This window comes from Abramis brama, assembly GCF_963993115.1.
Source record: "Abramis brama genome assembly, chromosome: 7".
Lineage (NCBI taxonomy): Eukaryota > Metazoa > Chordata > Actinopteri > Cypriniformes > Leuciscidae > Abramis > Abramis brama.
In genome coordinates, this window is record NC_139969.1 from 19700487 (window position 1) to 19715153 (window position 14667).

At 35.9% G+C, this 14667-nt stretch overlaps 1 protein-coding gene across 1 annotated transcript in view; it reads right to left on the reverse strand.

The window, feature by feature from the left end:
• The window catches only part of dlgap1a (discs, large homolog-associated protein 1a), a 126244-nt gene that overhangs the window by 71807 nt on the left and 39770 nt on the right, over positions 1 to 14667 (reverse strand). Inside the window, exon 2 of the mRNA XM_084118952.1 lies at positions 13806 to 13882. The gene's annotated coding sequence lies outside the window, so the exon portion shown is untranslated. The remainder of the gene's footprint in view (positions 1 to 13805; positions 13883 to 14667) is intronic.

Consider the following 14667-nt stretch of genomic DNA (forward strand, 5'->3'; position numbering starts at 1 on the left):
AGGCAGACTAACAGGTCTTTGAGGGTCAGAATTCTAGCTGATAGACAGGTGTTCAAATACTTATTTGCAGCTGTATCATACAAATAAATAGTTAAAAAATCATATATTGTGATTTCTGGATTTTTTTTTTTTAGATTATGTCTCTCACAGTGGACATGCACCTACGATGACAATTTCAGACCCCTCCATGATTTCCAAGTGGCAGAACTTGCAAAATAGCAGGGTGTTCAAATACTTATTTTCCTCACTGTATATATATATATATATATATATATATATATATACACATACATACTTTTGTTCTCTGAATTGATATTACAAGGCAAATGAAAAGTGTATATCAATAAAACAAGCATTAAGATATAACTTTAGCAAAGGGAAATGCCTGGTTGTGTTTTATCGTATTAACTATAAGCTGTTTAATCTGACAAAATTGAAGTGAGGTCCACATGGGAGTTGTTTAAAGTTAGTGCAGATGTTATCTCTCAACACTTATCCTCCACTGATTAGCTGCTAGTCCCACAGGGCTTAAGCATTCTCTTTAGGCCCAGCATACGCGACACTACTCCATTTTTGCTTTCAATCAAGCCATGATTACAGCCTGGGAACTACAGAGCACAAAGACCCCTCTCTCTAGCCAATCAATTTCAGCAGTCAATCAACTGAAAACTCCAGTTTGAGTTTTATCGAGTGAAAAAAGACATGTCAACAGAAACACAGGTGTTCAAAGATGCTCACAAACAGAAATCACAAATTTCAAGAAAAAGAAAGTTCATATAAAGTTTTTCCATCACTAAATGCAAACAGATCTCAATAGCGTATTTTTGCCATAGATATATTACAAATTGTAGTTTATCTAAAATGTACTAAAGGGTACACAAATTTGAGAGCACACTGAACATCTAGAACCTGCAAAATCCAAAAATGTTATTTTAATATAACAAAATAAAATATTATATAAATATAAAAATATAAAATATAAAATATTTTAGGTAGTGTACCAAATACAAAGACGACATTCTGAAATGAATGCAACTTTTTCTATTAAAGGTTTCACTCAAATTGTTGTGTTAATAAATTATAATTAGAATAAATTATACTATAAAAATGCTAAATAGAAGCAATTTCACTAGTGTTCTCAGATGTTTGCACCCTACTGAACCTTTAAAATGTTGCAATATTTTTGCTTGAGTATTTTGCTTTGGAGTATTTTTCACATTTCATAATTCACACAGTACTGTGCAAAATTCTTACGCACGTTAGTATTTTCACCAGTTGTGTGTATCAGTTTACATTCCCAAACATTCCTTTTGCCATCAATTGTAATAATCCAGTGAGATTTTTGTATGCACAAGGAGTCTGACAAAAAACGGTATTATCCACACAGAGATCTGATCTCACCATCATCGAGTCTGTCTGTGTGATTATATGAAGAAACCAAAAAACTGAGACAAACTAAATCCAGAAGAACTGCGGCAACATCTCCAAGATGTTAGGTATGTTAGCTCCAATGTTAGTATGTTGGAAGAAAGAGAATGTGGAGTGAAACTAGCACAGCACAGGAAATCCGTTGCCAGGGACAACGGGAAAATCGACAGTTTAGTGTCATTATACACAAATTTCTGAACACAGAATACCACAATTGGCTAATCAGAATCAAGATTCTTCATAACTACATATGGTGGCCGGACTGATCATACCATATGTTGAGTAATGTTGTTTATATATAAATCTGCTGTAGACGAGAAATCACAGAGTGGGGGGAGGAAAAGCATCTGTAACAATTTTAATGGAATCAAAAGGTTAGCAAGCACTGGCTCATTATGTCACACATCAGGCAGAATGCAGAAATCCATTATGCATCAGCACATGAAAACGAGGAAATGCAGGGGAAAAGAAGAGATAAGGGAGGAGAAATGTCAGAAAGCTGAGCCGCAGGCTGCATCCTCCAGTCCGCCTGGGATACGTCAGAGTGTGAGTTTGTGTGCGCAAGTGTGTATGTGTCTGCGTGTCTTTGGGAGAAAAGAAGCACATTCCCACCCACTCAATCCCATGATTCAACCGAGTCTGCACCAGGCGTGGGCTTGAGAGAGAGAAAAAGAGCGACAGAGAAAGAGCTCTCTTTCAGAGAAAGCGAGAAAGAAGAGACATGGAGAAGAGAGAGAACCATGCAAGCAAAGAGGATGCAGTGAGAGAGTGTTTCTTTATCCACTCCTCACCGCTGTGTTGCAATGCTCCTTACAGCTGGTGTTCAGGCAGTGCTTTGAGGATGCAGGGCTGCTTGGCCCCAGGATGGGGAGAGGTGGGCAGTTTGGAAGTGTTTTTGCTTCGGACACGTCAGTAAAAGTTAAGCTTAATCAGCAGTGTTTGTGGGATAATGTTTGATTACCACAAACATTAAGTTCACTTGTCCTTGTTTTTTATTCAAAGAAGCAAAAATCTGGGTTACACTAATAAACTTACAATGGAAGTGAATAGGACCTCTATGTTAGATGTTAAAATAATCTCAATAGTATATTCAAGAAAGATATAAACAATATTCATGGCAACATGGTTTGAGTGCGAAAACACTGCTGTTCAAAATGTGGGGTCAGTATTTTTTTTTTCTTTTTTTCAAAGAAACAAATTATTTTATTCAGCAAGGACACATTAAATTGATAAAAAGTGTCAGTAAAGGTTTTTACATTGTTATAATTTTATTTTATTTTATTTTAAATAAACGCTGTTCTTTTGGATGCAAAGTTGATCAAAAGTGAAGGATAGACATTTATAATGTTACAAAAACTTTAATTTCAAATAAATGCTGTTTTTCAAACTTTCTGTATTCAAAGAATCCTGGAAAAAAAATGTCCACAAAAATATCAAGCAGCATAACCATTTTTAACATTTATAATTGTAAGAAATGTTTTTTGAGCAGCAAATCAGTTTATTAGAAATATCTGTTACTGTTTTTACTGTATAGTAATTTGATAACATTATAAGCTTAACTTTTCTGCTTTTAAATCCTTTAAAAATTAATTGTCCCCATTTACTTAAATGTTTGCTTAAAAAAAAAAAGTAAGCTTTTTTTAAGGATTAAGCTTAACTTGTATTGACCCCACATTTTCCTTTAAATGCAAAACATGGCCAACTGATTCACAACTATGAGTAACGTGCATTGTGGTGCTCCATTAGGTTTTACAAGCCAATGTAGACACTGATGATCTAGTAAACCAGACTGATTCAGTTATTCGAGTCTAGGCTTGTGAAATAGACACTACAATCCATGTTGTTAAACAGATTTGCAAGAGCACAAGATGTCAGGATGACAGTCTCTTCCTGACAGACTACAGGTGTAATATCAGTCCCAGTAAGGTGGTGCCTCTCACTGCCAGTCAGGTGTCCGTGTACCCATAGATCACTGTAAGATCATTGCTCTTCACATTTTTGTCAATCATGGCAAACAGGGATGGATCAAAGGATAATCGGCCCCTGGAGCACAAATGTCACCCAACCCACCCATGATGCCACATGACGCCCTCGATGTGAAACATTTTCCTGCGATTACGATACTGTGGAAGTATGTTAAAATAAACACAACCACAAGTAAATGGTCCAAAATCAACATTCACCAAGCGCCAAAAGCAAGTGAAGAAATTGATTCACATTATTAGTCACCGCTTTATAATGCATGATTTATATTTCAAGATATTTAAACTTTCACTGTTTTTATTTTTACCTGACGTAAAATATGAGGTCGAATTGAATTAAAGATATTCAACAGCTCTACTGAAGTGATTGTCTCAAAAACTAATGCAAGCGTTTGTCGTCCTCTGATGTATTCAGATGCAGGGTATCTGAGGTGAGTGACTGTTGTAATTTAAACATCTTTAATGAACTTTTATCCAATAGAAAATTTACCATCAAAGGTTTATCTAGGATCTAGGTCTTAAAAAACAAAACAAAACAAACAAAACAAAACAAAACAAAAAAAAGTGTTCCACATGCCTGGTTGGTAAACAATTTAATAAAAGTAAAGTAAAGTAAAAGTAAAGTAAAGTAAAGTAAAGTAAAAGTAAAAGTAAAAGTAAAGGTAAAAGTAAAAGTAAAGTAAAGTAAAGTAAAGTAAAGTAAAGTAAAGTAAAGTAAAGTAAAGTAAAGTAAAGTAAAGTAAAGTAAAGTAAAGTAAAGGCCCTGGAGCACAAGCCCCACATTATCCTATCCTTGTTGCAAATAATCAGAGTCTTAAGGCCCATTCACACCAAGGACGATAACTATAAATATAACAATAAAGATATAGTTCTAAAAATCGTTCTCAGTATCAAAGAATAGCTGAGTCCATGCCACAGATATAACGATAACGGCACAGATAAACAATATCGCTGGAATCACTTTCAGAACGATTTTATCCAGCTCATGAAAGATAAAACACTGACAGCCAATCAGAATTAATCCTGCTATAATGAGCTTGAGCATTTAAAGTGACAGACAATCACATGCTTAAAATAAACAGAACAATATTGTCCGCTGGTGTGGACGCTAATATAGTTACCGTTATAGTTACCTTTATAGCTGTCGTCGTTTGTGTGAACAGGCCTTTAGAGTTCAAGGACAGTACATACTGATGACAACTCTCACAGGTTATTATGATGAAGGAGTGTGTCTTCAACTGAGAAAATGACTTGCCAGCATTTCTGAAGCACATGCATCTGGTATGAGCCACTTGCATTCCCCCATGAAATGTTTTCTTCAGGGCATGACGGTTTCATTAATGTGCTTCTCTATCTCTCACATACACACACATGCACACAAAGAAAGGGGGAAAAAAAGAGAAACAAGCAAACAAATACCAAACGGGCACACTCTTCACATTTTCCTGATGCAAATGTCATCTGTTAATTTTCACTGCCTTGAGTTGGATGACTTGGGGGAGCATAAAAGTTCATGCAATTTGCATAAACAGACTGTAAGACTATGAAGTCCTGTGGGAAATCTAGCATTGGAGCTGATGGAATGAGATGTACATGAATTTCTTAAAACAGTTTTAATTTAACTGTGAATGATGTTTGAAAACTGTCTTGAGTTTGTGCTGCAACTTCTACCTCTATGAAAACAAATGTATCATGTAAAGAGACACAGGTTCACAAAGTTATGTTGCATTTCTGACAGTCAATGCTACCATGGACAGTTCCCACATTCACTAAGGCTTCGACTTCAGCACCCTGGCCAGCTCCCCCAATATACAGTGTACAGGGTGGCCTGCTCTGTGCCAGCTCAGAACCCTACCAGCCCATGTTTGGAGCACTTTCCTCCACAGGGTGCTAAGATGTCACCCTCCGTTCAAACACTCTCTTCAATTTGTACTTTCACACTTACAACAAGACTCCGCTCTCTTCTCGTTGAGGAGGAACTGCTGTTTTAATTTGTTTTGTAACTTCAAATTTGTCGCTTGAATGTGTTTTTCAGCAGTGCTTTCAAATGTGATGCCAATGAGGTCTGTTAGAAACCTCTGAACTGGGAATTCTAGTCATCATCACTTGGAAGAGCTCTTTATTTTGTGTGGAGACTGAACTGAAGGTTCTTCTGAATTATAGAAAAGAGGGAATAACCTCATTATGTTTTCACAGTATTTTATTTTACACTAGGCCAGTGTTCTGGACATGTGAATCTCACAAGAAATGTGAAGCTCATATTTTGTTAAAGCACTTACATGAATAATTCAGCGCAACTCTTTTTATTATCTGAGCTGTAAAGTTTTCCATATCAACCTTTTTAAGGTGGGAATAATTGTTTACTTCGTAATTATTTATATTTTCAATGCAGAAGAAAGCTATTTCATGTAAATGTGTGAGACTTCGGTTTCATTAGCCACTGTAAAAGAATGACAAAGTGCAGTAAACAGTAAACTATTTATGCTACAAACCAGTGTGTTCATGATTACGATAATAAATCAAAAGTAATATAGTGAGAAATACCAGTGTGCAACATTAGCGGGCTGTTTTTGTACAGCAAAAATAACTGAAAGAGGCTGACAATGGAAATTAAAAATGTCCGCGCCTCCTCTTACGTTAAAACAAGGTGGATGTAAACACATTAACCAGCTACCTGACAAATAGACAAATAAAAAGGGTTTCATCTGAGGAAGTTCAAGGAGCTGCTAATTCTATTCTACTCAGCTTGTCATTGAGTCTGTCCGATTCACTTTTCAGCATCATTACTCCAATTTTCAGTGTCACATGAGCCTTCAGAAATCATTCTAATATGCTGACTGGTGCTCAAGAAACATTTCCTATTTTTATCAATGTTGACAGTTGTGCTGCTTAATTCCATATATTTGTGGAAACTGTGTTACATTTTGATTCTTTGATGAATAGAAAGTTTAAAACAACAGCATTTAAAAAAAAAAAAAATAGAAATCTTGTGCCTTTATCTTGTCTCTGCGTCTCTGTAAATGTTGTTTTATTTTTATCTGGTCTTATCTAGAGGTTTTCTCTGTAGCCGATACATGTCAAAAATCTGTGTGAGCATGCTTGGCAAATAAAGTTTCTGAAAACATGTGAGCGTTGAATCAGTGACGCTAGTAAGCACTAGCTTGACTCACGCACGTGTTTGTAGGTCAGAGGTAATGATGGGGAAAGGATGCCTCTGCTGCGAAACCGATTCTCATTGGGGTTTTGTTGAGAGCTCAAACATATTTCATTAAGGGGATATTTCTTCGCACAGCATCTTAAATGGGATGCTAAGATATACTAGGATATACTTAATAAGAGAGTATCAAAGATGTTTAATACAAAGTGAACACACGCAATTACAAATAACAATGAGAGTGAATCATCCTAAAGCAAAAAAATTCCGTTATGATGCGTATGGCAGGAAGGGAATTCATCAGGTCTGTTACAAAACACAGTAAGCTGCCTCGCTACCTACTGCCTACATAGACAGCTGCTGTCTATGACAGAATCCAAACTGAAATAGAACTTCATATGTGACTGATTTGGAACCCACTATTTAGGTAGCAACTCTGTGCGTCATACAGTACATGTAGAGCTCCTCATGCAAAGCACAAGAAGGATTTCATTGACAATTGATTTCAATAAGCAATTTCAGAGGAATAATTCAATACTTTAAAGTTCACCCAAAAATAAAAAAATCTGTCATCATTTACTCACCCTCATGTTGTTCCAAACCTGTAAGACTTTCTTTCGCCTGTGGAACATTAAAGAAGATATTTCGAAGACTGTTGTTATCCAAACCGTTTTGGTTCCCATTGACTTTCATTATATTGTCCATACAATGGATGTCAATGGGAACCAAATCTGTTTGGCTACCAACATATCTTCTTTTAAGTTCAGAATTTTCATTTTTGGGTGGACTATCCCTTTAATACACTACTGTTCAAAAGTTCAGGGCTCACCAAGGCTGCATTAAAAAAGCCTAAAAAAAGCCTGTACCAAAGCCTTGTATCTTAGGATAACAATTAATTTGCCTACCTGGAGGCAGCTCACAAGGTTTTTTTTGTTATTCTGTGCTGAGAGCAAGTTGAATAACTACTGCCTGAAGTGAAATGTAAGCATGAAGATATCTATAATAACCATTCAGTGTATCAACAGCATATCCTGGAGTTACACGCACTAAAAATACTTCATAATGTCAGACTTTACATTATGCTCATCGCCTTTTAGTGCATTTGCATGAGACACGTGCTTATGAAATATGAACTGCAATGATAATGTTATTTATATATTTGAGGGTGCAGTAGTTTTCTTCATCAGGAGTTGAAATCAATAATGATTGAATCATCTGTCAATGTGATGTAGTAGGAATTGAGGAATTGAGTAGGAATCAGACTACTATCATGCATCATCTGTTTTAGGGTACTTCTCAGTCTGAGCATCATATCCCGCTAAGTGCTTTGCTGCCGTTTTAAAAGTGAGGGTCACAAATGTGTCTCACTTTCATTATCCTTCCTTTGTGATTCAGGTTGTCAATAACAAAAACTGGCAAACAAATTCCTGAATTTCTTTTCCCTTTTCAGCTTATGCGATCATCAGATAAAGCAATTTTATATGGGGAGCAGTACAGAAAAAAAAAAAAAAGGGAAATATGGAGATATTAAACTGAAAATTTAATGAGCAGAGCTCTCGCCACGGGCAACTCAGAGCCACCATTCTGAGAAAGTGCATCTCCCACCACGTGTTTCACCTTCTGCTGTGACATGTTTGCTGGTGCCAAAAAAGGCTTGTTTCACTCTCGCTCACAAAAGCCGGGCAACAGCACACATGAACCGCAAAACATGGCCTATTTTTCAGAAAGTGCCTGGCAACCTTAGGCAGCTTTGTCACCGAACTCATGGATGCTTTATTCATGGAGACCCTTCTCATCATCATTTATGTCAGTTTATCATCTCTCTCAAATCCATATGAAACATCTTACACTAGAGAAATGGCCATATTGGAAAATGGGAAAAATTATTAATCATTTCTGACTGCGTTGTTTTCTTAACTTTTGCCATTTCTTTTTTAAGGTCAGCATGAAATAAAAAGTCAAAATCTGCTAAGGGGTAATAATGGAACAACAGTTTTAAAAGGTTATTTTTCACTATTATTTACAACAGGATTTGAATTTTCATGGAATAAAATAAATAGTATAATAACAAAAAATAACGTGCACAATGCATAACGCAATTGAGTATAAATTTGTTCTTCACTAGCTGAAATTGTTTTGGAATGATCAAGGAACTGAGTTAAATACTTCACGCTGCATGCTAAAGATAAACGCCAATCCAGTTCAAAACTTTGATGGGTTAGTGAACACCCTTCAACATGTCTTGTTTTTTAACAGACATTTCTATGCACAAACTCCACATTCTGATTCTGACATTCCTGATTTGAATATTTCCAATACTTTTCAGTGATTTTTATCAAATGTAAATGTTTACATGATGTTACATTTAATTATCCCTTCACAGATTTTTACTCAGATCTATTTTCTAAATGCATGTTTTATCTTATTGTGAATGATTCATCTATGCATACATACATTACATTTTTCTAGACCATGTCATTTTAATTAAAATGTCAACTCTCAGGTGAAACAACATCCTAGTGACTTATTCCAGTCATTTAGTCTGCTTAATCGCATCTGTTCTTTCAAATCCAGTTAAAAACTGATGGATAGATGGAACCGATTTTTTTGATAATCACTGTTTCACTTTGATGTACGTCACACTACAGAAGAAATGATCTGTACATGGTGACTTTAATCTTTACAGAACTAAATAACAAAATCCAGCCCTTATTGTGACCAGAAGAAAAACAAAACAACCATTAGCCAACAACTTTAAGCACAATCTAAAAAAAAAAAAAAAACATTTGAAGAGGTTAATTTTACTTGGGTGTAAAATTTGTTTCTGTATAAGTGAAATGAGTTTTACGTATATGGATTAAGACCAAGTGGAAGTCTTATCAGTTAAATCCTACTATAGTTATCAGGATATCTTTTCAGGGAACAGATAGGACTACTAGGCATACATTCCTTCACATAATTAATATTCTTGATTCAAGATGAAAAGGTTAACAATATGCCCCACCCACGTTTCAGAATATTCTTAGCCTACACCCTTGCTTCTAGCTGTATAAACCAGATGTTTGACTCATAATGTCGTGACCTAAAGGAAAAGATCAAGAACATAGCTAGTAAAATTAAAATCATTAATTAAATAAAAAGGCAAAAAGAAAAACCAAATGGCGTCATCTTTCTCGGTTCATGGCTGTCACCTCGCAGTCAATGGACGTCATTCTAGATTAGTCATCAAGTATTGCTCTTAAAATCAATTTATACTCAGACATGGTCATGGACTGAATGATGCGTCCTTTGAGATGCCGTGGTTATATTCCAAAGTGCTCCCGCTATTACGCATCAAAGCTGTGTGGGATTATACTATTATTAAAATATATGGTTTATCTGACAGTAGATGGTTGTAAGTTTAACAACTCTCGTTTCCAATGTCCTTTTTGTAGCAGGGTACATGCTGTTACAACTGTACTGAAAATACAAATTCTGAAAGAATGATTCATATGCTAGTAGTAAGAACTGATAACAATGTAAATCTGTACCTTGAAATGCAATGTAAGTCGCTTTGGATAAAAGCGTCTGCCAAATGCATAAATGTAAATGTAAATATGCGCTTCCATATTTTAAGATATATTTCCCATGGACTTCAAAAACACTAGAAGAGGTAAACTGAAAACTAAATAAGTGTATCAAAACAAATCACATCTTTCAGACACTGCAGTCCCACTATGAAGTGAAATTATTGTTTTGCTTGCATTATAGCAGCTGTAGATTGAACATTCGAGCAGCATATGAGTGTGATTAAATTAAGCTGTGTCACTGCCTCTATTTAACTGGTGTTCCTGTGTAGCAAACAGTTGTGTACTAATGAAAGCAGCCGAGCTGCAGCACTCCAAAAGCTCTTATCAGTGCATGTCAGATCAGTCCTCTACAGAGGACTACTCCCAGATAACTTAACAGCCGTGACTCTCATCCAATGAACCTGCACACTGTGTGTGGAGCGCTGGAGCTGCAGTATCAGATCATAGCCCTGCGCTGGACAGTTAATCCAAGCACCCTGCTGATTCACAGGAGAAACCCAAGGGTGGCGCATGGTTCCTCCATACTCATTATAACGGCACCTGCTATGTGACTGAAAGCACTCTGTTTAGCAGCTAGCCTAAAGCTATTCGTGAACATCTGGAGTGTCTATATTTTCGGAATATGTATTTTTGTCTTATTTTCCAGTAAACATATCTAAACATCTCAAGTAGTTTAAAGGAAGCAAAACTGTGAAAGGGTCAATGGCATTAGGATCACTTCTGTTAATTAAAAAATAAATAAATACACATACAAATCAAATTCATAATGTGCATACTACATACATTGACTTAAATATTATCTCTTTTATGGCATGCAAGTTTTTATTTCTGTATTAAAATAGATTTTGATATTTTGGGCCGGTATATAGTCAAAAATGATATAATAATTAAGGAAAAAGCCAGATTCAAAAAATTAAAATATAAAAAAAAAATAGTTTAGCATTATCTTTTAGTTTCATTGATTAAGAACATAATATTTTAAAACACTTTCACTGTTTATTATATTTTCTTTTAAAGGGCACCTATTATGCCCCTTTTTACAAGATGTAATATTGGTCTTGGGTGTCCCCAGAATGTATCTGTGAAGTTTCAGCACAAAATACCCCACAGTTATTTTACTATAACCATTTGAAAATTTAATTTTTGGGGTCTGTTTTAAAAAGAGCTGTTTTGGTGTGTACCACCTTAAATGTAAATGAGCTGCATATCCCCGCCCTGCTGGACCCAGATGATGAAGAGAGTCCGGCAGAATAAACACGAATGAGAATGGACCAAGACGTCTCAGAATGGTTATTTGATACATTTATGTACTTACAAAGTTTTAATCGTGTCCCCTTTGCAATTATGGATGTGCAACACACACACACACACAAATTGTGATAACGTTCGCGCAATTTTTTTAAACTACACACACACAAATACTGTGATAACGTTTGCTAAGTACTAACGTTTGCTAAATTATATTTATGCGAGGGGTGCTGTTGCGTCATGTTGACATTAGGCTACTTGTCGTAGGCTACAGGTGCTTATGTGGCAAATGTGAGAAGATGGCTATACAGAACCAGAAAACAAATGCTGCAGGGAGATAGACGTTTATATACTTTCTATGGAGATAGAGCAGGTATTAATTTATTTAAATTTGTAATTGCTGCAAAAAATGATACGTGACATAAAACTGTCTGACGTTGTTTGTTGAAACATCCTATGACGACGACAATAAATGGCTTTAGACGCATTTGTTGTTGAACTGGCTGACATCGAAATGACTATTTGTTCAAAAATCATAAAATACACTTACTTCTTCTGGAGGTGACGTTGGATCGCGAACAGTAGGCAACGATCCACACTTGAGGATTAACTTTGACCCTCGTTCACTAAACAGTCAGTCAGAAAATGATTCTCGCAAACGTATTTAGGAAGTTTAAGTGGCGCCTTTTCTTCATAAATAAAATCCATCCGCTGTGTTTTCTGTGGCTCTGATGTCAGTGAAGACTACTATGTCCATTCTTACATCCCACAACAGAACACCTACACTTCTTAGGAGACATTACCGGCTGTCGTTGAAACAATGGCGATGGTGTACAGATCACCGAGGGCGGGGTAACCACAGTGTCAATCAAACCACGTCGGTGGGGCTTGCGCAATTCTACGTCACAGTGAGAGCAATCTTAGAACAGGGCGTTCTGAGACAGTGCTTATGATTTATTGAGATTGTAAAAAATCCACTGGGTGGATTTTTATCATTCTAGGGTGGTTTTGCTCACACACTGCCAACACACATTTATGTTCAAACACCATGTAAAAGTGAATTTTGCATAATAGGTGCCCTTTAATGTGCTATTTGAGTTACCAAAAAAGAACACTTTTTACCTTAAAAATATACTTAAATCATCTTTAAAAATAATGCTTGAGATGGGTACACTCGCATGTACTCACTGTGTAAGAATGTTATTGCTTTTATTGAAATTTGATGATGATTTCAACTGAAACTTGTGTCATTATTTCTTGAAAATGGTATTTTCACAACCATGTAAAAAGCAACTTGAAAGATTTTTCTTGTTCTTTATAGTGAACAACTCTTTCCCTGCCATTGCCAGGTTTTCCTTTTTTTTTTTTAAGTTGCCAGGCACCACCAGCATTTTTGATCATTTTCACAAAAATTTCATTGGCCCTAGAATATTTTTTGTATGAATATCTGAACATACAATATATCAAAAGAAAGAACCGAGAAAATTGTGTTTTTGTGAAAGGCTACGACTGGATCAGACTGAGTCCATCACCCACACAGTTTGCACAGCCATACACCTCTTCCTGGGTCAACATTTCATTATGTAATGTTTGGCAGTTTTGATTTATATGCTGTTTAATATTTGATGACATGTGCACAAGCAATGCTTCTATCATTTGTTTCTGCTGCTTCTTCACTAGTCTTTGGATCCAGAGATGCTATTCTATTTCAGCAGATGCGTAATAGCGGGCTCTACTGTATAACAGTGGAAATACAGATTGCTAAAAAAAAATTATGTCAGTGGTGGGGAAGCGCTGTGTATTTTGTCAATGGCGTGGAAAAAATGAATGTCATTGACCCCAAGATTAATCTGTTTTCAGAGAATAGCCTAGATTTTGAACATTTTAATCTAAATTGTATTAGATTTATGCTTTAATTGTTTATTTTTCTTACCTCATTATTTAAAGATCGATTTTCAAGTCAACTCAAGTCAATATTTTATGCAGTTCTGCTTCTCAAGTAAATTTTGTTTTGAAATATTTTATGCATTTAAAACTGTGTAACATTTAAGAGCAGCAGAATATCCACCAAAAAACAGGTAAAAGCCTAATCCTCCTGTCTTAATCTATTAAACAGACTGTGTTTTCCTTGAAAAGACATGAGTGAAAGTGAACGTAGGTGTGTGTACTACACCATCTGTCTGTGACTTCTCACGGACAACTTTGTGTCCTTACATGTTGTCCTCAATCGCACACCAACCAACGGAGAGTCGCATATTAAACAATGTCCATCTAATTAAATTATTATTATGCATATTACAATCAGGTCAAGAATTAGGTTAATCTGAATGATACCGAGAACAAACAGCATTAGCAAACCAGGCGGATTTCCACAAAGCTCATAATACAACACAATATTTGGGGAACACATGAAATCATACTCACGCTCAACAGTTCCTCATTTTTGGCTGATTTATTCCAGTGCACAGAGGAATCCTTTTGTTACAAAACTCCACACCAACCTGACAGGGATAAAGAGAAATAGAACTGAGGTTATTAAATTTAACAAGTGCACCAACAGGGATGCTCACAAAGCCAGAAAATATATGTACTGCTACCTAATTTGAGCAAGAGAAGAATAAAATGGGAGAGGCTTTATAGTTCTCAGTAGGTGTCTGTTTATTATCCAAGATGAAGACAGAAAGAGAGGGCTGAAGGCTAAGATGGTGGAGCTTTGATACTTCAAACACATGGGGTGAGAGAGAATGAGCAGAAGACTGATTCCCGCCACACTCTTTACAGGCTTGCAGACAAAATATAGGCTTGTAAACAAACACTAAACAAATATAAAGTGCATTCCAGCGAGGTAGACATTGCTTCTTGCAATAACACTTGGGAACTATTAAATGAAACACGTTTCAGACCACTCAGAATTTCTAAGAGCAGTGTAGTTCAACAGATCTAGTCAATCACGCAACAATTCAGTATTTGAAATTACAGTTTGTGGATCTGTACCAAAGCAGAAAGCAGGATTCTTTTTTTAACTTTTTTTAAACATATAAACCTTTTTAAAGATTTAAAATATATGATATGGGTTGCAAATTGATTAAAATAACTGTTTAACAGTAACAAATTTCAAAGGAACAGTATGTAAGTTTCCCCACTAGAGGTCGCTTATTTAAAACAATAACAACGGCGTAGCTGGATGAGCGTGGAATCATGGGAGTTGTCGACTTCACAGCCGACGGAAAGCAATCTGATGGAACTCGGGCATAAATCATGTTCATGGATGAGCTAATATATTAAA